The sequence below is a fragment of the Pimephales promelas genome, chromosome 24 (genome assembly GCF_988280905.1).
Source record: "Pimephales promelas chromosome 24, fPimPro1.hap1.1, whole genome shotgun sequence".
NCBI classification, from domain to species: domain Eukaryota; kingdom Metazoa; phylum Chordata; class Actinopteri; order Cypriniformes; family Leuciscidae; genus Pimephales; species Pimephales promelas.
In genome coordinates this window covers 22,121,420-22,144,568 of record NC_142792.1, presented here as the reverse complement: position 1 = coordinate 22,144,568, position 23,149 = coordinate 22,121,420, and the positions used below count along the sequence as shown (strand labels likewise).

The 23,149-nt window shown below is 44.0% G+C and overlaps 37 non-coding genes across 37 annotated transcripts; 18 read left to right on the top strand and 19 right to left on the bottom strand.

Annotated features, from left to right (window-relative positions):
- Positions 1 to 668: 668 nt before the first annotated feature.
- trnam-cau (transfer RNA methionine (anticodon CAU)) lies at positions 669 to 742 on the bottom strand. The gene has a single exon. It is a non-coding gene; the product is annotated as a tRNA-Met (tRNA).
- Positions 743 to 837: 95 nt separating this feature from the next.
- On the top strand, positions 838 to 920 carry trnal-cag (transfer RNA leucine (anticodon CAG)). The gene has a single exon. It is a non-coding gene; the product is annotated as a tRNA-Leu (tRNA).
- Positions 921 to 1,723: 803 nt separating this feature from the next.
- trnam-cau (transfer RNA methionine (anticodon CAU)) lies at positions 1,724 to 1,797 on the bottom strand. Its single transcript has one exon. It is a non-coding gene; the product is annotated as a tRNA-Met (tRNA).
- A 95-nt stretch (positions 1,798 to 1,892) lies between these two features.
- On the top strand, positions 1,893 to 1,975 carry trnal-cag (transfer RNA leucine (anticodon CAG)). Its single transcript has one exon. It is a non-coding gene; the product is annotated as a tRNA-Leu (tRNA).
- Positions 1,976 to 2,946: 971 nt separating this feature from the next.
- trnal-cag (transfer RNA leucine (anticodon CAG)) lies at positions 2,947 to 3,029 on the top strand. Its single transcript has one exon. It is a non-coding gene; the product is annotated as a tRNA-Leu (tRNA).
- Positions 3,030 to 3,832: 803 nt separating this feature from the next.
- trnam-cau (transfer RNA methionine (anticodon CAU)) lies at positions 3,833 to 3,906 on the bottom strand. Its single transcript has one exon. It is a non-coding gene; the product is annotated as a tRNA-Met (tRNA).
- Positions 3,907 to 4,001: 95 nt separating this feature from the next.
- Positions 4,002 to 4,084, top strand: trnal-cag (transfer RNA leucine (anticodon CAG)). The gene has a single exon. It is a non-coding gene; the product is annotated as a tRNA-Leu (tRNA).
- Positions 4,085 to 4,888: 804 nt separating this feature from the next.
- trnam-cau (transfer RNA methionine (anticodon CAU)) lies at positions 4,889 to 4,962 on the bottom strand. Its single transcript has one exon. It is a non-coding gene; the product is annotated as a tRNA-Met (tRNA).
- Positions 4,963 to 5,057: 95 nt separating this feature from the next.
- trnal-cag (transfer RNA leucine (anticodon CAG)) lies at positions 5,058 to 5,140 on the top strand. The gene has a single exon. It is a non-coding gene; the product is annotated as a tRNA-Leu (tRNA).
- An 803-nt stretch (positions 5,141 to 5,943) lies between these two features.
- trnam-cau (transfer RNA methionine (anticodon CAU)) lies at positions 5,944 to 6,017 on the bottom strand. The gene has a single exon. It is a non-coding gene; the product is annotated as a tRNA-Met (tRNA).
- A 95-nt stretch (positions 6,018 to 6,112) lies between these two features.
- trnal-cag (transfer RNA leucine (anticodon CAG)) lies at positions 6,113 to 6,195 on the top strand. Its single transcript has one exon. It is a non-coding gene; the product is annotated as a tRNA-Leu (tRNA).
- Positions 6,196 to 6,990: 795 nt separating this feature from the next.
- trnam-cau (transfer RNA methionine (anticodon CAU)) lies at positions 6,991 to 7,064 on the bottom strand. Its single transcript has one exon. It is a non-coding gene; the product is annotated as a tRNA-Met (tRNA).
- A 95-nt stretch (positions 7,065 to 7,159) lies between these two features.
- Positions 7,160 to 7,242, top strand: trnal-cag (transfer RNA leucine (anticodon CAG)). The gene has a single exon. It is a non-coding gene; the product is annotated as a tRNA-Leu (tRNA).
- An 803-nt stretch (positions 7,243 to 8,045) lies between these two features.
- Positions 8,046 to 8,119, bottom strand: trnam-cau (transfer RNA methionine (anticodon CAU)). The gene has a single exon. It is a non-coding gene; the product is annotated as a tRNA-Met (tRNA).
- A 95-nt stretch (positions 8,120 to 8,214) lies between these two features.
- trnal-cag (transfer RNA leucine (anticodon CAG)) lies at positions 8,215 to 8,297 on the top strand. Its single transcript has one exon. It is a non-coding gene; the product is annotated as a tRNA-Leu (tRNA).
- An 803-nt stretch (positions 8,298 to 9,100) lies between these two features.
- On the bottom strand, positions 9,101 to 9,174 carry trnam-cau (transfer RNA methionine (anticodon CAU)). Its single transcript has one exon. It is a non-coding gene; the product is annotated as a tRNA-Met (tRNA).
- Positions 9,175 to 11,091: 1,917 nt separating this feature from the next.
- trnam-cau (transfer RNA methionine (anticodon CAU)) lies at positions 11,092 to 11,165 on the bottom strand. The gene has a single exon. It is a non-coding gene; the product is annotated as a tRNA-Met (tRNA).
- Positions 11,166 to 11,260: 95 nt separating this feature from the next.
- Positions 11,261 to 11,343, top strand: trnal-cag (transfer RNA leucine (anticodon CAG)). The gene has a single exon. It is a non-coding gene; the product is annotated as a tRNA-Leu (tRNA).
- Positions 11,344 to 12,146: 803 nt separating this feature from the next.
- trnam-cau (transfer RNA methionine (anticodon CAU)) lies at positions 12,147 to 12,220 on the bottom strand. Its single transcript has one exon. It is a non-coding gene; the product is annotated as a tRNA-Met (tRNA).
- Positions 12,221 to 12,315: 95 nt separating this feature from the next.
- trnal-cag (transfer RNA leucine (anticodon CAG)) lies at positions 12,316 to 12,398 on the top strand. The gene has a single exon. It is a non-coding gene; the product is annotated as a tRNA-Leu (tRNA).
- Positions 12,399 to 13,201: 803 nt separating this feature from the next.
- On the bottom strand, positions 13,202 to 13,275 carry trnam-cau (transfer RNA methionine (anticodon CAU)). The gene has a single exon. It is a non-coding gene; the product is annotated as a tRNA-Met (tRNA).
- Positions 13,276 to 13,370: 95 nt separating this feature from the next.
- trnal-cag (transfer RNA leucine (anticodon CAG)) lies at positions 13,371 to 13,453 on the top strand. Its single transcript has one exon. It is a non-coding gene; the product is annotated as a tRNA-Leu (tRNA).
- A 795-nt stretch (positions 13,454 to 14,248) lies between these two features.
- On the bottom strand, positions 14,249 to 14,322 carry trnam-cau (transfer RNA methionine (anticodon CAU)). Its single transcript has one exon. It is a non-coding gene; the product is annotated as a tRNA-Met (tRNA).
- A 95-nt stretch (positions 14,323 to 14,417) lies between these two features.
- On the top strand, positions 14,418 to 14,500 carry trnal-cag (transfer RNA leucine (anticodon CAG)). The gene has a single exon. It is a non-coding gene; the product is annotated as a tRNA-Leu (tRNA).
- Positions 14,501 to 15,303: 803 nt separating this feature from the next.
- On the bottom strand, positions 15,304 to 15,377 carry trnam-cau (transfer RNA methionine (anticodon CAU)). Its single transcript has one exon. It is a non-coding gene; the product is annotated as a tRNA-Met (tRNA).
- A 95-nt stretch (positions 15,378 to 15,472) lies between these two features.
- trnal-cag (transfer RNA leucine (anticodon CAG)) lies at positions 15,473 to 15,555 on the top strand. The gene has a single exon. It is a non-coding gene; the product is annotated as a tRNA-Leu (tRNA).
- Positions 15,556 to 16,358: 803 nt separating this feature from the next.
- On the bottom strand, positions 16,359 to 16,432 carry trnam-cau (transfer RNA methionine (anticodon CAU)). Its single transcript has one exon. It is a non-coding gene; the product is annotated as a tRNA-Met (tRNA).
- Positions 16,433 to 18,349: 1,917 nt separating this feature from the next.
- trnam-cau (transfer RNA methionine (anticodon CAU)) lies at positions 18,350 to 18,423 on the bottom strand. The gene has a single exon. It is a non-coding gene; the product is annotated as a tRNA-Met (tRNA).
- Positions 18,424 to 18,518: 95 nt separating this feature from the next.
- On the top strand, positions 18,519 to 18,601 carry trnal-cag (transfer RNA leucine (anticodon CAG)). The gene has a single exon. It is a non-coding gene; the product is annotated as a tRNA-Leu (tRNA).
- Positions 18,602 to 19,404: 803 nt separating this feature from the next.
- Positions 19,405 to 19,478, bottom strand: trnam-cau (transfer RNA methionine (anticodon CAU)). The gene has a single exon. It is a non-coding gene; the product is annotated as a tRNA-Met (tRNA).
- Positions 19,479 to 19,573: 95 nt separating this feature from the next.
- trnal-cag (transfer RNA leucine (anticodon CAG)) lies at positions 19,574 to 19,656 on the top strand. Its single transcript has one exon. It is a non-coding gene; the product is annotated as a tRNA-Leu (tRNA).
- An 803-nt stretch (positions 19,657 to 20,459) lies between these two features.
- trnam-cau (transfer RNA methionine (anticodon CAU)) lies at positions 20,460 to 20,533 on the bottom strand. The gene has a single exon. It is a non-coding gene; the product is annotated as a tRNA-Met (tRNA).
- A 95-nt stretch (positions 20,534 to 20,628) lies between these two features.
- Positions 20,629 to 20,711, top strand: trnal-cag (transfer RNA leucine (anticodon CAG)). Its single transcript has one exon. It is a non-coding gene; the product is annotated as a tRNA-Leu (tRNA).
- Positions 20,712 to 21,506: 795 nt separating this feature from the next.
- On the bottom strand, positions 21,507 to 21,580 carry trnam-cau (transfer RNA methionine (anticodon CAU)). Its single transcript has one exon. It is a non-coding gene; the product is annotated as a tRNA-Met (tRNA).
- Positions 21,581 to 21,675: 95 nt separating this feature from the next.
- trnal-cag (transfer RNA leucine (anticodon CAG)) lies at positions 21,676 to 21,758 on the top strand. The gene has a single exon. It is a non-coding gene; the product is annotated as a tRNA-Leu (tRNA).
- An 803-nt stretch (positions 21,759 to 22,561) lies between these two features.
- Positions 22,562 to 22,635, bottom strand: trnam-cau (transfer RNA methionine (anticodon CAU)). Its single transcript has one exon. It is a non-coding gene; the product is annotated as a tRNA-Met (tRNA).
- A 95-nt stretch (positions 22,636 to 22,730) lies between these two features.
- trnal-cag (transfer RNA leucine (anticodon CAG)) lies at positions 22,731 to 22,813 on the top strand. The gene has a single exon. It is a non-coding gene; the product is annotated as a tRNA-Leu (tRNA).
- Positions 22,814 to 23,149: the final 336 nt, after the last annotated feature.

The following is a 23,149-nucleotide window of genomic DNA, read 5'->3' as shown; positions in this document are numbered from 1 at the left end:
CTGCATAATATGGACTTTAAAGTAACACTTTTGGTGCAATGTATGGGATTCGGTGGCGTTTTCGTGCAGTTTTCTTGGAATTTCAAGTCAAGACATTTCACGAAATTGGACATGTTTATAAAATGGGATCCAACAGAACTTCGAGGAATGCCACGTTCTGATGTTTACCGGAAGAAGAACTTGTTTATGAAAGGCTATTCATGTCTTTTTTTCTTTTTTTCTTTTCTTTTTAGGGGGAGTATGCAATGTGATTTTGGGAGTCTAACTGGGATGTGGTGGACTGAAGTTTTGGGGATGCAGTAGAACTTCATGGCAAGGATTCTTGGAAATTTCTTGGAATTGAAGGTCATGGGTTTTGGGGGCATGTGGTGCAGAGTCATGGCCTAAGATTCAAGGAATACCATGCAAAACATTGCTTTAGCATTGACAAGACTTGTCATTGGAATGATAGAATTACATTAGCCTTAAAAAAACATACTGCAACAACACTGACGCATATTACATAAATATGAGAGTAATACTATTGCTGCATTTGTTCAACATTAGTCCCACAAGAACACTTGATTTCTATGACATTGCATATGAAGGACTGGAAAAACGCACAAAAGGAATGATACAGAAAGCAGCTCTTTCATTTACATGCTCCCATGTATCAAAAAGCACCAGCCTGCCCCGTGTGAGGCTCAAACTCACGACCTTCAGATTATGAGACTGACGCGCTGCCTAACTGCGCCAACGAGGCATGTGCTATGGCTCGGGTGAGCGGAGAACCACTAGCTTCCAGATCATCTGCCATTCGGTGCAGCTCCAAAAGTACTGCTCACCCTTTGCCCTCACGTCAGGATGGCCGAGCGGTCTAAGGCGCTGCGTTCAGGTCGCAGTCTCCCCTGGAGGCGTGGGTTCGAATCCCACTTCTGACAAACCTAACCTTTGGCTGCGGGCTCAAGCTAGAGTCTTGAACCCTCTGGCAAGTTCACCCCGAAGTGCATTAATGTTGACAAAGCACTGCATTTCAGTTCATGCTAGAGTTAACCAAACAATGCAGTTGCACTGACCTGCATAATATGGACTTTAAAGTAACACTTTTGGTGCAATGTATGGGATTCGGTGGCGTTTTCGTGCAGTTTTCTTGGAATTTCAAGTCAAGACATTTCACGAAATTGGACATGTTTATAGAATGGGATCCAACAGAACTTCGAGGAATGCCACGTTCTGATGTTTTCCGGAAGAAGAACTTGTTTATGAAAGGCTATTCATGTCTTTTTTTCTTTTTTTCTTTTCTTTTTAGGGGGAGTATGCAATGTGATTTTGGGAGTCTAACTGGGATGTGGTGGACTGAAGTTTTGGGGATGCAGTAGAACTTCATGGCAAGGATTCTTGGAAATTTCTTGGAATTGAAGGTCATGGGTTTTGGGGGCATGTGGTGCAGAGTCATGGCCTAAGATTCAAGGAATGCCATGCAAAACATTGCTTTAGCATTGACAAGACTTGTCATTGGAATGATAGAATTACATTAGCCTTAAAAAAACATACTGCAACAACACTGACGCATATTATATAAATATGAGAGTAATACTATTGCTGCATTTGTTCAACATTAGTCCCACAAGAATACTTGATTTCTATGACATTGCATATGAAGGACTGGAAAAACGCACAAAAGGAATGATACAGAAAGCAGCTCTTTCATTTACATGCTCCCATGTATCAAAAAGCACCAGCATGCCCCGTGTGAGGCTCGAACTCACGACCTTCAGATTATGAGACTGACGCGCTGCCTAACTGCGCCAACGAGGCATGTGTTATGGCTCGGGTGAGCGGAGAACCACTAGCTTCCAGATCATCTGCCATTCGGTGCAGCTCCAAAAGTACTGCTCACCCTTTGCCCTCACGTCAGGATGGCCGAGCGGTCTAAGGCGCTGCGTTCAGGTCGCAGTCTCCCCTGGAGGCGTGGGTTCGAATCCCACTTCTGACAACCTAACCTTTGGCTGCGGGCTCAAGCTAGAGTCTTGAACCCTCTGGCAAGTTCACCCCGAAGTGCATTAATGTTGACAAAGCACTGCATTTCTGTTCATGCTAGAGTTAACCAAACAATGCAGTTGCACTGACCTGCATAATTTGGACTTTAAAGTAACACTTTTGGTGCAATGTATGGGATTCGGTGGCGTTTTCGTGCAGTTTTCTTGGAATTTCAAGTCAAGACATTTCACGAAATTGGACATGTTTATAAAATGGGATCCAACAGAACTTCGAGGAATGCCACGTTCTGATGTTTACCGGAAGAAGAACTTGTTTATGAAAGGCTATTCATGTCTTTTTTTCTTTTTTTCTTTTCTTTTTAGGGGGAGTATGCAATGTGATTTTGGGAGTCTAACTGGGATGTGGTGGACTGAAGTTTTGGGGATGCAGTAGAACTTCATGGCAAGGATTCTTGGAAATTTCTTGGAATTGAAGGTCATGGGTTTTGGGGGCATGTGGTGCAGAGTCATGGCCTAAGATTCAAGGAATACCATGCAAAACATTGCTTTAGCATTGACAAGACTTGTCATTGGAATGATAGAATTACATTAGCCTTAAAAAAACATACTGCAACAACACTGACGCATATTACATAAATATGAGAGTAATACTATTGCTGCATTTGTTCAACATTAGTCCCACAAGAACACTTGATTTCTATGACATTGCATATGAAGGACTGGAAAAACGCACAAAAGGAATGATACAGAAAGCAGCTCTTTCATTTACATGCTCCCATGTATCAAAAAGCACCAGCCTGCCCCGTGTGAGGCTCAAACTCACGACCTTCAGATTATGAGACTGACGCACTGCCTAACTGCGCCAACGAGGCATGTGCTATGGCTCGGGTGAGCGGAGAACCACTAGCTTCCAGATCATCTGCCATTCGGTGCAGCTCCAAAAGTACTGCTCACCCTTTTCCCTCACGTCAGGATGGCCGAGCGGTTTAAGGCGCTGCGTTCAGGTCGCAGTCTCCCCTGGAGGCGTGGGTTCGAATCCCACTTCTGACAAACCTAACCTTTGGCTGCGGGCTCAAGCTAGAGTCTTGAACCCTCTGGCAAGTTCACCCCGAAGTGCATTAATGTTGACAAAGCACTGCATTTCAGTTCATGCTAGAGTTAACCAAACAATGCAGTTGCACTGACCTGCATAATATGGACTTTAAAGTAACACTTTTGGTGCAATGTATGGGATTCGGTGGCGTTTTCGTGCAGTTTTCTTGGAATTTCAAGTCAAGGCATTTCACGAAATTGGGCATGTTTATAGAACGGGATCCAACAGAACTTCGAGGAATGCCACGTTCTGATGTTTACCGGAAGAAGAACTTGTTTATGAAAGGCTATTCATGTCTTTTTTTCTTTTTTTCTTTTCTTTTTAGGGGGAGTATTCAATGTGATTTTGGGAGTCTAACTGGGATGTGGTGGACTGAAGTTTTGGGGATGCAGTAGAACTTCATGGCAAGGATTCTTGGAAATTTCTTGGAATTGAAGGTCATGGGTTTTGGGGGCATGTGGTGCAGAGTCATGGCCTAAGATTCAAGGAATGCCATGCAAAACATTGCTTTAGCATTGACAAGACTTGTCATTGGAATGATAGAATTACATTAGCCTTAAAAAAACATACTGCAACAACACTGACGCATATTACATAAATATGAGAGTAATACTATTGCTGCATTTGTGCAACATTAGTCCCACAAGAACACTTGATTTCTATGACATTGCATATGAAGGACTGGAAAAACGCACAAAAAGAATGATACAGAAAGCAGCTCTTTCATTTACATGCTCCCATGTATCAAAAAGCACCAGCCTGCCCCGTGTGAGGCTCGAACTCACGACCTTCAGATTATGAGACTGACGCGCTGCCTAACTGCGCCAACGAGGCATGTGCTATGGCTCGGGTGAGCGGAGAACCACTAGCTTTCAGATCATCTGCCATTCGGTGCAGCTCCAAAAGTACTGCTCACCCTTTGCCCTCACGTCAGGATGGCCGAGCGGTCTAAGGCGCTGCGTTCAGGTCGCAGTCTCCCCTGGAGGCGTGGGTTCGAATCCCACTTCTGACAAACCTAACCTTTGGCTGCGGGCTCAAGCTAGAGTCTTGAACCCTCTGGCAAGTTCACCCCGAAGTGCATTAATGTTGACAAAGCACTGCATTTCAGTTCATGTTAGAGTTAACCAAACAATGCAGTTGCACTGACCTGCATAATATGGACTTTAAAGTAACACTTTTGGTGCAATGTATGGGATTCGGTGGCGTTTTCGTGCAGTTTTCTTGGAATTTCAAGTCAAGACATTTCATGAAATTGGACATGTTTATAGAATGGGATCCAACAGAACTTCGAGGAATGCCACGTTCTGATGTTTACCGGAAGAAGAACTTGTTTATGAAAGGCTATTCATGTCTTTTTTTCTTTTTTTCTTTTCTTTTTTAGGGGGAGTATGCAATGTGATTTTGGGAGTCTAACTGGGATGTGGTGGACTGAAGTTTTGGGGATGCAGTAGAACTTCATGGCAAGGATTCTTGGAAATTTCTTGGAATTGAAGGTCATGGGTTTTGGGGGCATGTGGTGCAGAGTCATGGCCTAAGATTCAAGGAATGCCATGCAAAACATTGCTTTAGCATTGACAAGACTTGTCATTGGAATGATAGAATTACATTAGCCTTAAAAAAACATACTGCAACAACACTGACGCATATTACATAAATATGAGAGTAATACTATTGCTGCATTTGTTCAACATTAGTCCCACAAGAACACTTGATTTCTATGACATTGCATATGAAGGACTGGAAAAACTCACAAAAGGAATGATACAGAAAGCAGCTCTTTCATTTACATGCTCCCATGTATCAAAAAGCACCAGCCTGCCCCGTGTGAGGCTCGAACTCACGACCTTCAGATTATGAGACTGACGCGCTGCCTAACTGCGCCAACGAGGCATGTGCTATGGCTCGGGTGAGCGGAGAACCACTAGCTTTCAGATCATCTGCCATTCGGTGCAGCCTCAAAAGTACTGCTCACCCTTTGCCCTCACGTCAGGATGGACGAGCGGTCTAAGGCGCTGCGTTCAGGTCGCAGTCTCCCCTGGAGGCGTGGGTTCGAATCCCACTTCTGACAAACCTAACCTTTGGCTGCGGGCTCAAGCTAGAGTCTTGAACCCTCTGGCAAGTTCACCCCGAAGTGCATTAATGTTGACAAAGCACTGCATTTCAGTTCATGCTAGAGTTAACCAAACAATGCAGTTGCACTGACCTGCATAATATGGACTTTAAAGTAACACTTTTGGTGCAATGTATGGGATTCGGTGGCGTTTTCGTGCAGTTTTCTTGGAATTTCAAGTCAAGACATTTCACGAAATTGGACATGTTTATAGAACGGGATCCAACAGAACTTCGAGGAATGCCACGTTCTGATGTTTACCGGAAGAAGAACTTGTTTATGAAAGGCTATTCATGTCTTTTTTTCTTTTTTTCTTTTCTTTTTAGGGGGAGTATGCAATGTGATTTGGGGAGTCTAACTGGGATGTGGTGGACTGAAGTTTTGGGGATGCAGTAGAACTTCATGGCAAGGATTCTTGGAAATTTCTTGGAATTGAAGGTCATGGGTTTTGGGGGCATGTGGTGCAGAGTCATGGCCTAAGATTCAAGGAATGCCATGCAAAACATTGCTTTAGCATTGACAAGACTTGTCATTGGAATGATAGAATTACATTAGCCTTAAAAAAACATACTGCAACAACACTGACGCATATTACATAAATATGAGAGTAATAGTATTGCTGCATTTGTTCAACATTAGTCCCACAAGAACACTTGATTTCTATGACATTGCATATGAAGGACTGGAAAAATGCACAAAAGGAATGATACAGAAAGCAGCTCTTTCATTTACATGCTCCCATGTATCAAAAAGCACCAGCCTGCCCCGTGTGAGGCTCGAACTCACGACCTTCAGATTATGAGACTGACGCGCTGCCTAACTGCGCCAACGAGGCATGTGCTGTGGCTCGGGTGAGCGGAGAACCACTAGCTTCCAGATCATCTGCCATTCGGTGCAGCTCCAAAAGTACTGCTCACCCTTAGCCCTCACGTCAGGATGGCCGAGCGGTCTAAGGCGCTGCGTTCAGGTCGCAGTCTCCCCTGGAGGCGTGGGTTCGAATCCCACTTCTGACAAACCTAACCTTTGGCTGTGGGCTCAAGCTAGAGTCTTGAACCCTCTGGCAAGTTCACCCCAAAGTGCATTAATGTTGACAAAGCACTGCATTTCTGTTCATGCTAGAGTTAACCAAACAATGCAGTTGCACTGACCTGCATAATATGGACTTTAAAGTAACACTTTTGGTGCAATGTATGGGATTCTGTGGCGTTTTCGTGCAGTTTTCTTGGAATTTCAAGTCAAGACATTTCACGAAATTGGACATGTTTATAGAACGGGATCCAACAGAAGTTCGAGGAATGCCACGTTCTGATGTTTACCGGAAGAAGAACTTGTTTATGAAAGGCTATTCATGTCTTTTTTTCTTTTCTTTTTAGGGGGAGTATGCAATGTGATTTGGGGAGTCTAACTGGGATGTGGTGGACTGAAGTTTTGGGGATGCAGTAGAACTTCATGGCAAGGATTCTTGGAAATTTCTTGGAATTGAAGGTCATGGGTTTTGGGGGCATGTGGTGCAGAGTCATGGCCTAAGATTCAAGGAATGCCATGCAAAACATTGCTTTAGCATTGACAAGACTTGTCATTGGAATGATAGAATTACATTAGCCTTAAAAAAACATACTGCAACAACACTGACGCATATTACATAAATATGAGAGTAATACTATTGCTGCATTTGTTCAACATTAGTCCCACAAGAACACTTGATTTCTATGACATTGCATATGAAGGACTGGAAAAACGCACAAAAGGAATGATACAGAAAGCAGCTCTTTCATTTACATGCTCCCATGTATCAAAAAGCACCAGCATGCCCCGTGTGAGGCTCGAACTCACGACCTTCAGATTATGAGACTGACGCGCTGCCTAACTGCGCCAACGAGGCATGTGTTATGGCTCGGGTGAGCGGAGAACCACTAGCTTCCAGATCATCTGCCATTCGGTGCAGCTCCAAAAGTACTGCTCACCCTTTGCCCTCACGTCAGGATGGCCGAGCGGTCTAAGGCGCTGCGTTCAGGTCGCAGTCTCCCCTGGAGGCGTGGGTTCGAATCCCACTTCTGACAAACCTAACCTTTGGCTGTGGGCTCAAGCTAGAGTCTTGAACCCTCTGGCAAGTTCACCCCAAAGTGCATTAATGTTGACAAAGCACTGCATTTCAGTTCATGCTAGAGTTAACCAAACAATGCAGTTGCACTGACCTGCATAATATGGACTTTAAAGTAACACTTTTGGTGCAATGTATGGGATTCTGTGGCGTTTTCGTGCAGTTTTCTTGGAATTTCAAGTCAAGACATTTCACGAAATTGGACATGTTTATAGAATGGGATCCAACAGAACTTCGAGGAATGCCACGTTCTGATGTTTACCGGAAGAAGAACTTGTTTATGAAAGGCTATTCATGTCTTTTTTTCTTTTTTTCTTTTCTTTTTAGGGGGAGTATGCAATGTGATTTTGGGAGTCTAACTGGGATGTGGTGGACTGAAGTTTTGGGGATGCAGTAGAACTTCATGGCAAGGATTCTTGGAAATTTCTTGGAATTGAAGGTCATGGGTTTTGGGGGCATGTGGTGCAGAGTCATGGCCTAAGATTCAAGGAATGCCATGCAAAACATTGCTTTAGCATTGACAAGACTTGTCATTAGAATGATAGAATTACATTAGCCTTAAAAAAACATACTGCAACAACACTGACGCATATTACATAAATATGAGAGTAATACTATTGCTGCATTTGTTCAACATTAGTCCCACAAGAACACTTGATTTCTATGACATTGCATATGAAGGACTGGAAAAACGCACAAAAGGAATGATACAGAAAGCAGCTCTTTCATTTACATGCTCCCGTGTATCAAAAAGCACCAGCCTGCCCCGTGTGAGGCTCGAACTCACGACCTTCAGATTATGAGACTGACGCGCTGCCTAACTGCGCCAACGAGGCATGTACTATGGCTCGGGTGAGCGGAGAACCACTAGCTTCCAGATCATCTGCCATTCGGTGCAGCTCCAAAAGTACTGCTCACCCTTTGCCCTCACGTCAGGATGGCCGAGCGGTCTAAGGCGCTGCGTTCAGGTCGCAGTCTCCCCTGGAGGCGTGGGTTCGAATCCCACTTCTGACAAACCTAACCTTTGGCTGCGGGCTCAAGCTAGAGTCTTGAACCCTCTGGCAAGTTCACCCCGAAGTGCATTAATGTTGACAAAGCACTGCATTTCAGTTCATGCTAGAGTTAACCAAACAATGCAGTTGCACTGACCTGCATAATATGGACTTTAAAGTAACACTTTTGGTGCAATGTATGGGATTCGGTGGCGTTTTCGTGCAGTTTTCTTGGAATTTCAAGTCAAGACATTTCACGAAATTGGACATGTTTATAGAATGGGATCCAACAGAACTTCGAGGAATGCCACGTTCTGATGTTTTCCGGAAGAAGAACTTGTTTATGAAAGGCTATTCATGTCTTTTTTTCTTTTTTTCTTTTCTTTTTAGGGGGAGTATGCAATGTGATTTGGGGAGTCTAACTGGGATGTGGTGGACTGAAGTTTTGGGGATGCAGTAGAACTTCATGGCAAGGATTCTTGGAAATTTCTTGGAATTGAAGGTCATGGGTTTTGGGGGCATGTGGTGCAGAGTCATGGCCTAAGATTCAAGGAATGCCATGCAAAACATTGCTTTAGCATTGACAAGACTTGTCATTAGAATGATAGAATTACATTAGCCTTAAAAAAACATACTGCAACAACACTGACGCATATTACATAAATATGAGAGTAATACTATTGCTGCATTTGTTCAACATTAGTCCCACAAGAACACTTGATTTCTATGACATTGCATATGAAGGACTGGAAAAACGCACAAAAGGAATGATACAGAAAGCAGCTCTTTCATTTACATGCTCCCATGTATCAAAAAGCACCAGCCTGCCCCGTGTGAGGCTCGAACTCACGACCTTCAGATTATGAGACTGACGCGCTGCCTAACTGCGCCAACGAGGCATGTGTTATGGCTCGGGTGAGCGGAGAACCACTAGCTTCCAGATCATCTGCCATTCGGTGCAGCTCCAAAAGTACTGCTCACCCTTTGCCCTCACGTCAGGATGGCCGAGCGGTCTAAAGGCCATTGCACACCGAGCACGAAATATTCGTATGCGTATTTTCGTGTTCGTCAGCTTAAAAATTCGTCACGCATAGAAACCTTGCACACCGAGTCCTTTGCGTATTTCTTAAACCTTTGCGGGAAAAAACGCAAAAATACCAAATAGATTCGTCAAGCAGTGAGGATGATTTTTGCCCTCTCTCTTATTGAAAAGGGAAGAAAGAGAAAATATTGCGTCCATCCAATCCTGAAATTGCGCCGAGAGGAAGGAGAGTTCCTTATCAAGGAGTTGCGAATTTATCCTGAGCGATTCAAAATTATTACCTCAGAATGTCAGTGGGACAGTTCGATGCTTTGCTAGCGATTCTGGAGCCACATATTAAAAACAAGACCACCAATTTCCGTGAACCAATCGATTCTGAACGGAGACTGGCAGTGTGTCTGAAATGGACCAGGTATGGACACACACACGGACATACACACACCCGCGCGCGGCCCGGTGGAAGCGCTGGGCAGACAGAACAGCTAGGCTGTTATTGTGTATATTGTGCCCAAATAATACATTAGTTATCGAATAGGCTGCTCAATCACACCTTATTCGATCCTAAATTTCAATCTGATTGAAAGGGGAGGTTTATTAATTTCATAATCCAATATAGAGAAGAGAACATAAACACTTGATCGAATTGAAAACCGAAACTGAAAGCACGGCGCATATGTGCAATGATTTGAGGACGAGCTCCCCCTGGCCCTGAATTGTCAAAAGACCTCTCAAAATGCTGGCTCTGGATGCGAAAAACGCAGAAAATCGAACCCGATCCGATTAATTTTATGACGGACGAAAGTTTCGGAGGCGGTGTGCAAGCGTGACTGACATAACGTGAGGTCGAATTTTTTTTTTAACGTGCGAAAATTTCGGATGCGAATTTCGGACTCGGTGTGCAATGGCCTTAAGGCGCTGCGTTCAGGTCGCAGTCTCCCCTGGAGGCGTGGGTTCGAATCCCACTTCTGACAAACCTAACCTTTGGCTGTGGGCTCAAGCTAGAGTCTTGAACCCTCTGGCAAGTTCACCCCAAAGTGCATTAATGTTGACAAAGCACTGCATTTCTGTTCATGCTAGAGTTAACCAAACAATGCAGTTGCACTGACCTGCATAATATGGACTTTAAAGTAACACTTTTGGTGCAATGTATGGGATTCTGTGGCGTTTTCGTGCAGTTTTCTTGGAATTTCAAGTCAAGACATTTCACGAAATTGGACATGTTTATAGAACGGGATCCAACAGAAGTTCGAGGAATGCCACGTTCTGATGTTTACCGGAAGAAGAACTTGTTTATGAAAGGCTATTCATGTCTTTTTTTCTTTTTTTCTTTTCTTTTTAGGGGGAGTATGCAATGTGATTTGGGGAGTCTAACTGGGATGTGGTGGACTGAAGTTTTGGGGATGCAGTAGAACTTCATGGCAAGGATTCTTGGAAATTTCTTGGAATTGAAGGTCATGGGTTTTGGGGGCATGTGGTGCAGAGTCATGGCCTAAGATTCAAGGAATGCCATGCAAAACATTGCTTTAGCATTGACAAGACTTGTCATTAGAATGATAGAATTACATTAGCCTTAAAAAAACATACTGCAACAACACTGACGCATATTACATAAATATGAGAGTAATACTATTGCTGCATTTGTTCAACATTAGTCCCACAAGAACACTTGATTTCTATGACATTGCATATGAAGGACTGGAAAAACGCACAAAAGGAATGATACAGAAAGCAGCTCTTTCATTTACATGCTCCCATGTATCAAAAAGCACCAGCCTGCCCCGTGTGAGGCTCGAACTCACGACCTTCAGATTATGAGACTGACGCGCTGCCTAACTGCGCCAACGAGGCATGTGTTATGGCTCGGGTGAGCGGATAACCACTAGCTTCCAGATCATCTGCCATTCGGTGCAGCTCCAAAAGTACTGCTCACCCTTTGCCCTCACGTCAGGATGGCCGAGCGGTCTAAGGCGCTGCGTTCAGGTCGCACTCTCCCCTGGAGGCGTGGGTTCGAATCCCACTTCTGACAAACCTAATCTTTGGCTGTGGGCTCAAGCTAGAGTCTTGAACCCTCTGGCAAGTTCACCCCAAAGTGCATTAATGTTGACAAAGCACTGCATTTCTGTTCATGCTAGAGTTAACCAAACAATGCAGTTGCACTGACCTGCATAATATGGACTTTAAAGTAACACTTTTGGTGCAATGTATGGGATTCTGTGGCGTTTTCGTGCAGTTTTCTTGGAATTTCAAGTCAAGACATTTCACGAAATTGGACATGTTTATAGAATGGGATCCAACAGAACTTCGAGGAATGCCACGTTCTGATGTTTTCCGGAAGAAGAACTTGTTTATGAAAGGCTATTCATGTCTTTTTTTCTTTTTTTCTTTTCTTTTTAGGGGGAGTATGCAATGTGATTTGGGGAGTCTAACTGGGATGTGGTGGACTGAAGTTTTGGGGATGCAGTAGAACTTCATGGCAAGGATTCTTGGAAATTTCTTGGAATTGAAGGTCATGGGTTTTGGGGGCATGTGGTGCAGAGTCATGGCCTAAGATTCAAGGAATGCCATGCAAAACATTGCTTTAGCATTGACAAGACTTGTCATTAGAATGATAGAATTACATTAGCCTTAAAAAAACATACTGCAACAACACTGACGCATATTACATAAATATGAGAGTAATACTATTGCTGCATTTGTTCAACATTAGTCCCACAAGAACACTTGATTTCTATGACATTGCATATGAAGGACTGGAAAAACGCACAAAAGGAATGATACAGAAAGCAGCTCTTTCATTTACATGCTCCCATGTATCAAAAAGCACCAGCCTGCCCCGTGTGAGGCTCGAACTCACGACCTTCAGATTATGAGACTGACGCGCTGCCTAACTGCGCCAACGAGGCATGTGTTATGGCTCGGGTGAGCGGAGAACCACTAGCTTCCAGATCATCTGCCATTCGGTGCAGCTCCAAAAGTACTGCTCACCCTTTGCCCTCACGTCAGGATGGCCGAGCGGTCTAAGGCGCTGCGTTCAGGTCGCAGTCTCCCCTGGAGGCGTGGGTTCGAATCCCACTTCTGACAAACCTAACCTTTGGCTGTGGGCTCAAGCTAGAGTCTTGAACCCTCTGGCAAGTTCACCCCAAAGTGCATTAATGTTGACAAAGCACTGCATTTCTGTTCATGCTAGAGTTAACCAAACAATGCAGTTGCACTGACCTGCATAATATGGACTTTAAAGTAACACTTTTGGTGCAATGTATGGGATTCTGTGGCGTTTTCGTGCAGTTTTCTTGGAATTTCAAGTCAAGACATTTCACGAAATTGGACATGTTTATAGAACGGGATCCAACAGAAGTTCGAGGAATGCCACGTTCTGATGTTTACCGGAAGAAGAACTTGTTTATGAAAGGCTATTCATGTCTTTTTTTCTTTTTTTCTTTTCTTTTTAGGGGGAGTATGCAATGTGATTTGGGGAGTCTAACTGGGATGTGGTGGACTGAAGTTTTGGGGATGCAGTAGAACTTCATGGCAAGGATTCTTGGAAATTTCTTGGAATTGAAGGTCATGGGTTTTGGGGGCATGTGGTGCAGAGTCATGGCCTAAGATTCAAGGAATGCCATGCAAAACATTGCTTTAGCATTGACAAGACTTGTCATTGGAATGATAGAATTACATTAGCCTTAAAAAAACATACTGCAACAACACTGACGCATATTACATAAATATGAGAGTAATAGTATTGCTGCATTTGTTCAACATTAGTCCCACAAGAACACTTGATTTCTATGACATTGCATATGAAGGACTGGAAAAATGCACAAAAGGAATGATACAGAAAGCAGCTCTTTCATTTACATGCTCCCATGTATCAAAAAGCACCAGCCTGCCCCGTGTGAGGCTCGAACTCACGACCTTCAGATTATGAGACTGACGCGCTGCCTAACTGCGCCAACGAGGCATGTGCTGTGGCTCGGGTGAGCGGAGAACCACTAGCTTCCAGATCATCTGCCATTCGGTGCAGCTCCAAAAGTACTGCTCACCCTTAGCCCTCACGTCAGGATGGCCGAGCGGTCTAAGGCGCTGCGTTCAGGTCGCAGTCTCCCCTGGAGGCGTGGGTTCGAATCCCACTTCTGACAAACCTAACCTTTGGCTGTGGGCTCAAGCTAGAGTCTTGAACCCTCTGGCAAGTTCACCCCAAAGTGCATTAATGTTGACAAAGCACTGCATTTCTGTTCATGCTAGAGTTAACCAAACAATGCAGTTGCACTGACCTGCATAATATGGACTTTAAAGTAACACTTTTGGTGCAATGTATGGGATTCTGTGGCGTTTTCGTGCAGTTTTCTTGGAATTTCAAGTCAAGACATTTCACGAAATTGGACATGTTTATAGAACGGGATCCAACAGAAGTTCGAGGAATGCCACGTTCTGATGTTTACCGGAAGAAGAACTTGTTTATGAAAGGCTATTCATGTCTTTTTTTCTTTTCTTTTTAGGGGGAGTATGCAATGTGATTTGGGGAGTCTAACTGGGATGTGGTGGACTGAAGTTTTGGGGATGCAGTAGAACTTCATGGCAAGGATTCTTGGAAATTTCTTGGAATTGAAGGTCATGGGTTTTGGGGGCATGTGGTGCAGAGTCATGGCCTAAGATTCAAGGAATGCCATGCAAAACATTGCTTTAGCATTGACAAGACTTGTCATTGGAATGATAGAATTACATTAGCCTTAAAAAAACATACTGCAACAACACTGACGCATATTACATAAATATGAGAGTAATACTATTGCTGCATTTGTTCAACATTAGTCCCACAAGAACACTTGATTTCTATGACATTGCATATGAAGGACTGGAAAAACGCACAAAAGGAATGATACAGAAAGCAGCTCTTTCATTTACATGCTCCCATGTATCAAAAAGCACCAGCATGCCCCGTGTGAGGCTCGAACTCACGACCTTCAGATTATGAGACTGACGCGCTGCCTAACTGCGCCAACGAGGCATGTGTTATGGCTCGGGTGAGCGGAGAACCACTAGCTTCCAGATCATCTGCCATTCGGTGCAGCTCCAAAAGTACTGCTCACCCTTTGCCCTCACGTCAGGATGGCCGAGCGGTCTAAGGCGCTGCGTTCAGGTCGCAGTCTCCCCTGGAGGCGTGGGTTCGAATCCCACTTCTGACAAACCTAACCTTTGGCTGTGGGCTCAAGCTAGAGTCTTGAACCCTCTGGCAAGTTCACCCCAAAGTGCATTAATGTTGACAAAGCACTGCATTTCAGTTCATGCTAGAGTTAACCAAACAATGCAGTTGCACTGACCTGCATAATATGGACTTTAAAGTAACACTTTTGGTGCAATGTATGGGATTCTGTGGCGTTTTCGTGCAGTTTTCTTGGAATTTCAAGTCAAGACATTTCACGAAATTGGACATGTTTATAGAATGGGATCCAACAGAACTTCGAGGAATGCCACGTTCTGATGTTTACCGGAAGAAGAACTTGTTTATGAAAGGCTATTCATGTCTTTTTTTCTTTTTTTCTTTTCTTTTTAGGGGGAGTATGCAATGTGATTTTGGGAGTCTAACTGGGATGTGGTGGACTGAAGTTTTGGGGATGCAGTAGAACTTCATGGCAAGGATTCTTGGAAATTTCTTGGAATTGAAGGTCATGGGTTTTGGGGGCATGTGGTGCAGAGTCATGGCCTAAGATTCAAGGAATGCCATGCAAAACATTGCTTTAGCATTGACAAGACTTGTCATTAGAATGATAGAATTACATTAGCCTTAAAAAAACATACTGCAACAACACTGACGCATATTACATAAATATGAGAGTAATACTATTGCTGCATTTGTTCAACATTAGTCCCACAAGAACACTTGATTTCTATGACATTGCATATGAAGGACTGGAAAAACGCACAAAAGGAATGATACAGAAAGCAGCTCTTTCATTTACATGCTCCCGTGTATCAAAAAGCACCAGCCTGCCCCGTGTGAGGCTCGAACTCACGACCTTCAGATTATGAGACTGACGCGCTGCCTAACTGCGCCAACGAGGCATGTACTATGGCTCGGGTGAGCGGAGAACCACTAGCTTCCAGATCATCTGCCATTCGGTGCAGCTCCAAAAGTACTGCTCACCCTTTGCCCTCACGTCAGGATGGCCGAGCGGTCTAAGGCGCTGCGTTCAGGTCGCAGTCTCCCCTGGAGGCGTGGGTTCGAATCCCACTTCTGACAAACCTAACCTTTGGCTGCGGGCTCAAGCTAGAGTCTTGAACCCTCTGGCAAGTTCACCCCGAAGTGCATTAATGTTGACAAAGCACTGCATTTCAGTTCATGCTAGAGTTAACCAAACAATGCAGTTGCACTGACCTGCATAATATGGACTTTAAAGTAACACTTTTGGTGCAATGTATGGGATTCGGTGGCGTTTTCGTGCAGTTTTCTTGGAATTTCAAGTCAAGACATTTCACGAAATTGGACATGTTTATAGAATGGGATCCAACAGAACTTCGAGGAATGCCACGTTCTGATGTTTTCCGGAAGAAGAACTTGTTTATGAAAGGCTATTCATGTCTTTTTTTCTTTTTTTCTTTTCTTTTTAGGGGGAGTATGCAATGTGATTTGGGGAGTCTAACTGGGATGTGGTGGACTGAAGTTTTGGGGATGCAGTAGAACTTCATGGCAAGGATTCTTGGAAATTTCTTGGAATTGAAGGTCATGGGTTTTGGGGGCATGTGGTGCAGAGTCATGGCCTAAGATTCAAGGAATGCCATGCAAAACATTGCTTTAGCATTGACAAGACTTGTCATTAGAATGATAGAATTACATTAGCCTTAAAAAAACATACTGCAACAACACTGACGCATATTACATAAATATGAGAGTAATACTATTGCTGCATTTGTTCAACATTAGTCCCACAAGAACACTTGATTTCTATGACATTGCATATGAAGGACTGGAAAAACGCACAAAAGGAATGATACAGAAAGCAGCTCTTTCATTTACATGCTCCCATGTATCAAAAAGCACCAGCCTGCCCCGTGTGAGGCTCGAACTCACGACCTTCAGATTATGAGACTGACGCGCTGCCTAACTGCGCCAACGAGGCATGTGTTATGGCTCGGGTGAGCGGAGAACCACTAGCTTCCAGATCATCTGCCATTCGGTGCAGCTCCAAAAGTACTGCTCACCCTTTGCCCTCACGTCAGGATGGCCGAGCGGTCTAAAGGCCATTGCACACCGAGCACGAAATATTCGTATGCGTATTTTCGTGTTCGTCAGCTTAAAAATTCGTCACGCATAGAAACCTTGCACACCGAGTCCTTTGCGTATTTCTTAAACCTTTGCGGGAAAAAACGCAAAAATACCAAATAGATTCGTCAAGCAGTGAGGATGATTTTTGCCCTCTCTCTTATTGAAAAGGGAAGAAAGAGAAAATATTGCGTCCATCCAATCCTGAAATTGCGCCGAGAGGAAGGAGAGTTCCTTATCAAGGAGTTGCGAATTTATCCTGAGCGATTCAAAATTATTACCTCAGAATGTCAGTGGGACAGTTCGATGCTTTGCTAGCGATTCTGGAGCCACATATTAAAAACAAGACCACCAATTTCCGTGAACCAATCGATTCTGAACGGAGACTGGCAGTGTGTCTGAAATGGACCAGGTATGGACACACACACGGACATACACACACCCGCGCGCGGCCCGGTGGAAGCGCTGGGCAGACAGAACAGCTAGGCTGTTATTGTGTATATTGTGCCCAAATAATACATTAGTTATCGAATAGGCTGCTCAATCACACCTTATTCGATCCTAAATTTCAATCTGATTGAAAGGGGAGGTTTATTAATTTCATAATCCAATATAGAGAAGAGAACATAAACACTTGATCGAATTGAAAACCGAAACTGAAAGCACGGCGCATATGTGCAATGATTTGAGGACGAGCTCCCCCTGGCCCTGAATTGTCAAAAGACCTCTCAAAATGCTGGCTCTGGATGCGAAAAACGCAGAAAATCGAACCCGATCCGATTAATTTTATGACGGACGAAAGTTTCGGAGGCGGTGTGCAAGCGTGACTGACATAACGTGAGGTCGAATTTTTTTTTTAACGTGCGAAAATTTCGGATGCGAATTTCGGACTCGGTGTGCAATGGCCTTAAGGCGCTGCGTTCAGGTCGCAGTCTCCCCTGGAGGCGTGGGTTCGAATCCCACTTCTGACAAACCTAACCTTTGGCTGTGGGCTCAAGCTAGAGTCTTGAACCCTCTGGCAAGTTCACCCCAAAGTGCATTAATGTTGACAAAGCACTGCATTTCTGTTCATGCTAGAGTTAACCAAACAATGCAGTTGCACTGACCTGCATAATATGGACTTTAAAGTAACACTTTTGGTGCAATGTATGGGATTCTGTGGCGTTTTCGTGCAGTTTTCTTGGAATTTCAAGTCAAGACATTTCACGAAATTGGACATGTTTATAGAACGGGATCCAACAGAAGTTCGAGGAATGCCACGTTCTGATGTTTACCGGAAGAAGAACTTGTTTATGAAAGGCTATTCATGTCTTTTTTTCTTTTTTTCTTTTCTTTTTAGGGGGAGTATGCAATGTGATTTGGGGAGTCTAACTGGGATGTGGTGGACTGAAGTTTTGGGGATGCAGTAGAACTTCATGGCAAGGATTCTTGGAAATTTCTTGGAATTGAAGGTCATGGGTTTTGGGGGCATGTGGTGCAGAGTCATGGCCTAAGATTCAAGGAATGCCATGCAAAACATTGCTTTAGCATTGACAAGACTTGTCATTAGAATGATAGAATTACATTAGCCTTAAAAAAACATACTGCAACAACACTGACGCATATTACATAAATATGAGAGTAATACTATTGCTGCATTTGTTCAACATTAGTCCCACAAGAACACTTGATTTCTATGACATTGCATATGAAGGACTGGAAAAACGCACAAAAGGAATGATACAGAAAGCAGCTCTTTCATTTACATGCTCCCATGTATCAAAAAGCACCAGCCTGCCCCGTGTGAGGCTCGAACTCACGACCTTCAGATTATGAGACTGACGCGCTGCCTAACTGCGCCAACGAGGCATGTGTTATGGCTCGGGTGAGCGGATAACCACTAGCTTCCAGATCATCTGCCATTCGGTGCAGCTCCAAAAGTACTGCTCACCCTTTGCCCTCACGTCAGGATGGCCGAGCGGTCTAAGGCGCTGCGTTCAGGTCGCACTCTCCCCTGGAGGCGTGGGTTCGAATCCCACTTCTGACAAACCTAATCTTTGGCTGTGGGCTCAAGCTAGAGTCTTGAACCCTCTGGCAAGTTCACCCCAAAGTGCATTAATGTTGACAAAGCACTGCATTTCTGTTCATGCTAGAGTTAACCAAACAATGCAGTTGCACTGACCTGCATAATATGGACTTTAAAGTAACACTTTTGGTGCAATGTATGGGATTCTGTGGCGTTTTCGTGCAGTTTTCTTGGAATTTCAAGTCAAGACATTTCACGAAATTGGACATGTTTATAGAATGGGATCCAACAGAACTTCGAGGAATGCCACGTTCTGATGTTTTCCGGAAGAAGAACTTGTTTATGAAAGGCTATTCATGTCTTTTTTTCTTTTTTTCTTTTCTTTTTAGGGGGAGTATGCAATGTGATTTGGGGAGTCTAACTGGGATGTGGTGGACTGAAGTTTTGGGGATGCAGTAGAACTTCATGGCAAGGATTCTTGGAAATTTCTTGGAATTGAAGGTCATGGGTTTTGGGGGCATGTGGTGCAGAGTCATGGCCTAAGATTCAAGGAATGCCATGCAAAACATTGCTTTAGCATTGACAAGACTTGTCATTAGAATGATAGAATTACATTAGCCTTAAAAAAACATACTGCAACAACACTGACGCATATTACATAAATATGAGAGTAATACTATTGCTGCATTTGTTCAACATTAGTCCCACAAGAACACTTGATTTCTATGACATTGCATATGAAGGACTGGAAAAACGCACAAAAGGAATGATACAGAAAGCAGCTCTTTCATTTACATGCTCCCATGTATCAAAAAGCACCAGCCTGCCCCGTGTGAGGCTCGAACTCACGACCTTCAGATTATGAGACTGACGCGCTGCCTAACTGCGCCAACGAGGCATGTGTTATGGCTCGGGTGAGCGGAGAACCACTAGCTTCCAGATCATCTGCCATTCGGTGCAGCTCCAAAAGTACTGCTCACCCTTTGCCCTCACGTCAGGATGGCTGAGCGGTCTAAGGCGCTGCGTTCAGGTCGCAGTCTCCCCTGGAGGCGTGGGTTCGAATCCCACTTCTGACAAACCTAACCTTTGGCTGTGGGCTCAAGCTAGAGTCTTGAACCCTCTGGCAAGTTCACCCCAAAGTGCATTAATGTTGACAAAGCACTGCATTTCTGTTCATGCTAGAGTTAACCAAACAATGCAGTTGCACTGACCTGCATAATATGGACTTTAAAGTAACACTTTTGGTGCAATGTATGGGATTCTGTGGCGTTTTCGTGCAGTTTTCTTGGAATTTCAAGTCAAGACATTTCACGAAATTGGACATGTTTATAGAACGGGATCCAACAGAAGTTCGAGGAATGCCACGTTCTGATGTTTACCGGAAGAAGAACTTGTTTATGAAAGGCTATTCATGTCTTTTTTTCTTTTTTTCTTTTCTTTTTAGGGGGAGTATGCAATGTGATTTGGGGAGTCTAACTGGGATGTGGTGGACTGAAGTTTTGGGGATGCAGTAGAACTTCATGGCAAGGATTCTTGGAAATTTCTTGGAATTGAAGGTCATGGGTTTTGGGGGCATGTGGTGCAGAGTCATGGCCTAAGATTCAAGGAATGCCATGCAAAACATTGCTTTAGCATTGACAAGACTTGTCATTGGAATGATAGAATTACATTAGCCTTAAAAAAACATACTGCAACAACACTGACGCATATTACATAAATATGAGAGTAATAGTATTGCTGCATTTGTTCAACATTAGTCCCACAAGAACACTTGATTTCTATGACATTGCATATGAAGGACTGGAAAAATGCACAAAAGGAATGATACAGAAAGCAGCTCTTTCATTTACATGCTCCCATGTATCAAAAAGCACCAGCCTGCCCCGTGTGAGGCTCGAACTCACGACCTTCAGATTATGAGACTGACGCGCTGCCTAACTGCGCCAACGAGGCATGTGCTGTGGCTCGGGTGAGCGGAGAACCACTAGCTTCCAGATCATCTGCCATTCGGTGCAGCTCCAAAAGTACTGCTCACCCTTAGCCCTCACGTCAGGATGGCCGAGCGGTCTAAGGCGCTGCGTTCAGGTCGCAGTCTCCCCTGGAGGCGTGGGTTCGAATCCCACTTCTGACAAACCTAACCTTTGGCTGTGGGCTCAAGCTAGAGTCTTGAACCCTCTGGCAAGTTCACCCCAAAGTGCATTAATGTTGACAAAGCACTGCATTTCTGTTCATGCTAGAGTTAACCAAACAATGCAGTTGCACTGACCTGCATAATATGGACTTTAAAGTAACACTTTTGGTGCAATGTATGGGATTCTGTGGCGTTTTCGTGCAGTTTTCTTGGAATTTCAAGTCAAGACATTTCACGAAATTGGACATGTTTATAGAACGGGATCCAACAGAAGTTCGAGGAATGCCACGTTCTGATGTTTACCGGAAGAAGAACTTGTTTATGAAAGGCTATTCATGTCTTTTTTTCTTTTCTTTTTAGGGGGAGTATGCAATGTGATTTGGGGAGTCTAACTGGGATGTGGTGGACTGAAGTTTTGGGGATGCAGTAGAACTTCATGGCAAGGATTCTTGGAAATTTCTTGGAATTGAAGGTCATGGGTTTTGGGGGCATGTGGTGCAGAGTCATGGCCTAAGATTCAAGGAATGCCATGCAAAACATTGCTTTAGCATTGACAAGACTTGTCATTGGAATGATAGAATTACATTAGCCTTAAAAAAACATACTGCAACAACACTGACGCATATTACATAAATATGAGAGTAATACTATTGCTGCATTTGTTCAACATTAGTCCCACAAGAACACTTGATTTCTATGACATTGCATATGAAGGACTGGAAAAACGCACAAAAGGAATGATACAGAAAGCAGCTCTTTCATTTACATGCTCCCATGTATCAAAAAGCACCAGCATGCCCCGTGTGAGGCTCGAACTCACGACCTTCAGATTATGAGACTGACGCGCTGCCTAACTGCGCCAACGAGGCATGTGTTATGGCTCGGGTGAGCGGAGAACCACTAGCTTCCAGATCATCTGCCATTCGGTGCAGCTCCAAAAGTACTGCTCACCCTTTGCCCTCACGTCAGGATGGCCGAGCGGTCTAAGGCGCTGCGTTCAGGTCGCAGTCTCCCCTGGAGGCGTGGGTTCGAATCCCACTTCTGACAAACCTAACCTTTGGCTGTGGGCTCAAGCTAGAGTCTTGAACCCTCTGGCAAGTTCACCCCAAAGTGCATTAATGTTGACAAAGCACTGCATTTCAGTTCATGCTAGAGTTAACCAAACAATGCAGTTGCACTGACCTGCATAATATGGACTTTAAAGTAACACTTTTGGTGCAATGTATGGGATTCTGTGGCGTTTTCGTGCAGTTTTCTTGGAATTTCAAGTCAAGACATTTCACGAAATTGGACATGTTTATAGAATGGGATCCAACAGAACTTCGAGGAATGCCACGTTCTGATGTTTACCGGAAGAAGAACTTGTTTATGAAAGGCTATTCATGTCTTTTTTTCTTTTTTTCTTTTCTTTTTAGGGGGAGTATGCAATGTGATTTTGGGAGTCTAACTGGGATGTGGTGGACTGAAGTTTTGGGGATGCAGTAGAACTTCATGGCAAGGATTCTTGGAAATTTCTTGGAATTGAAGGTCATGGGTTTTGGGGGCATGTGGTGCAGAGTCATGGCCTAAGATTCAAGGAATGCCATGCAAAACATTGCTTTAGCATTGACAAGACTTGTCATTAGAATGATAGAATTACATTAGCCTTAAAAAAACATACTGCAACAACACTGACGCATATTACATAAATATGAGAGTAATACTATTGCTGCATTTGTTCAACATTAGTCCCACAAGAACACTTGATTTCTATGACATTGCATATGAAGGACTGGAAAAACGCACAAAAGGAATGATACAGAAAGCAGCTCTTTCATTTACATGCTCCCGTGTATCAAAAAGCACCAGCCTGCCCCGTGTGAGGCTCGAACTCACGACCTTCAGATTATGAGACTGACGCGCTGCCTAACTGCGCCAACGAGGCATGTACTATGGCTCGGGTGAGCGGAGAACCACTAGCTTCCAGATCATCTGCCATTCGGTGCAGCTCCAAAAGTACTGCTCACCCTTTGCCCTCACGTCAGGATGGCCGAGCGGTCTAAGGCGCTGCGTTCAGGTCGCAGTCTCCCCTGGAGGCGTGGGTTCGAATCCCACTTCTGACAAACCTAACCTTTGGCTGCGGGCTCAAGCTAGAGTCTTGAACCCTCTGGCAAGTTCACCCCGAAGTGCATTAATGTTGACAAAGCACTGCATTTCAGTTCATGCTAGAGTTAACCAAACAATGCAGTTGCACTGACCTGCATAATATGGACTTTAAAGTAACACTTTTGGTGCAATGTATGGGATTCGGTGGCGTTTTCGTGCAGTTTTCTTGGAATTTCAAGTCAAGACATTTCACGAAATTGGACATGTTTATAGAATGGGATCCAACAGAACTTCGAGGAATGCCACGTTCTGATGTTTTCCGGAAGAAGAACTTGTTTATGAAAGGCTATTCA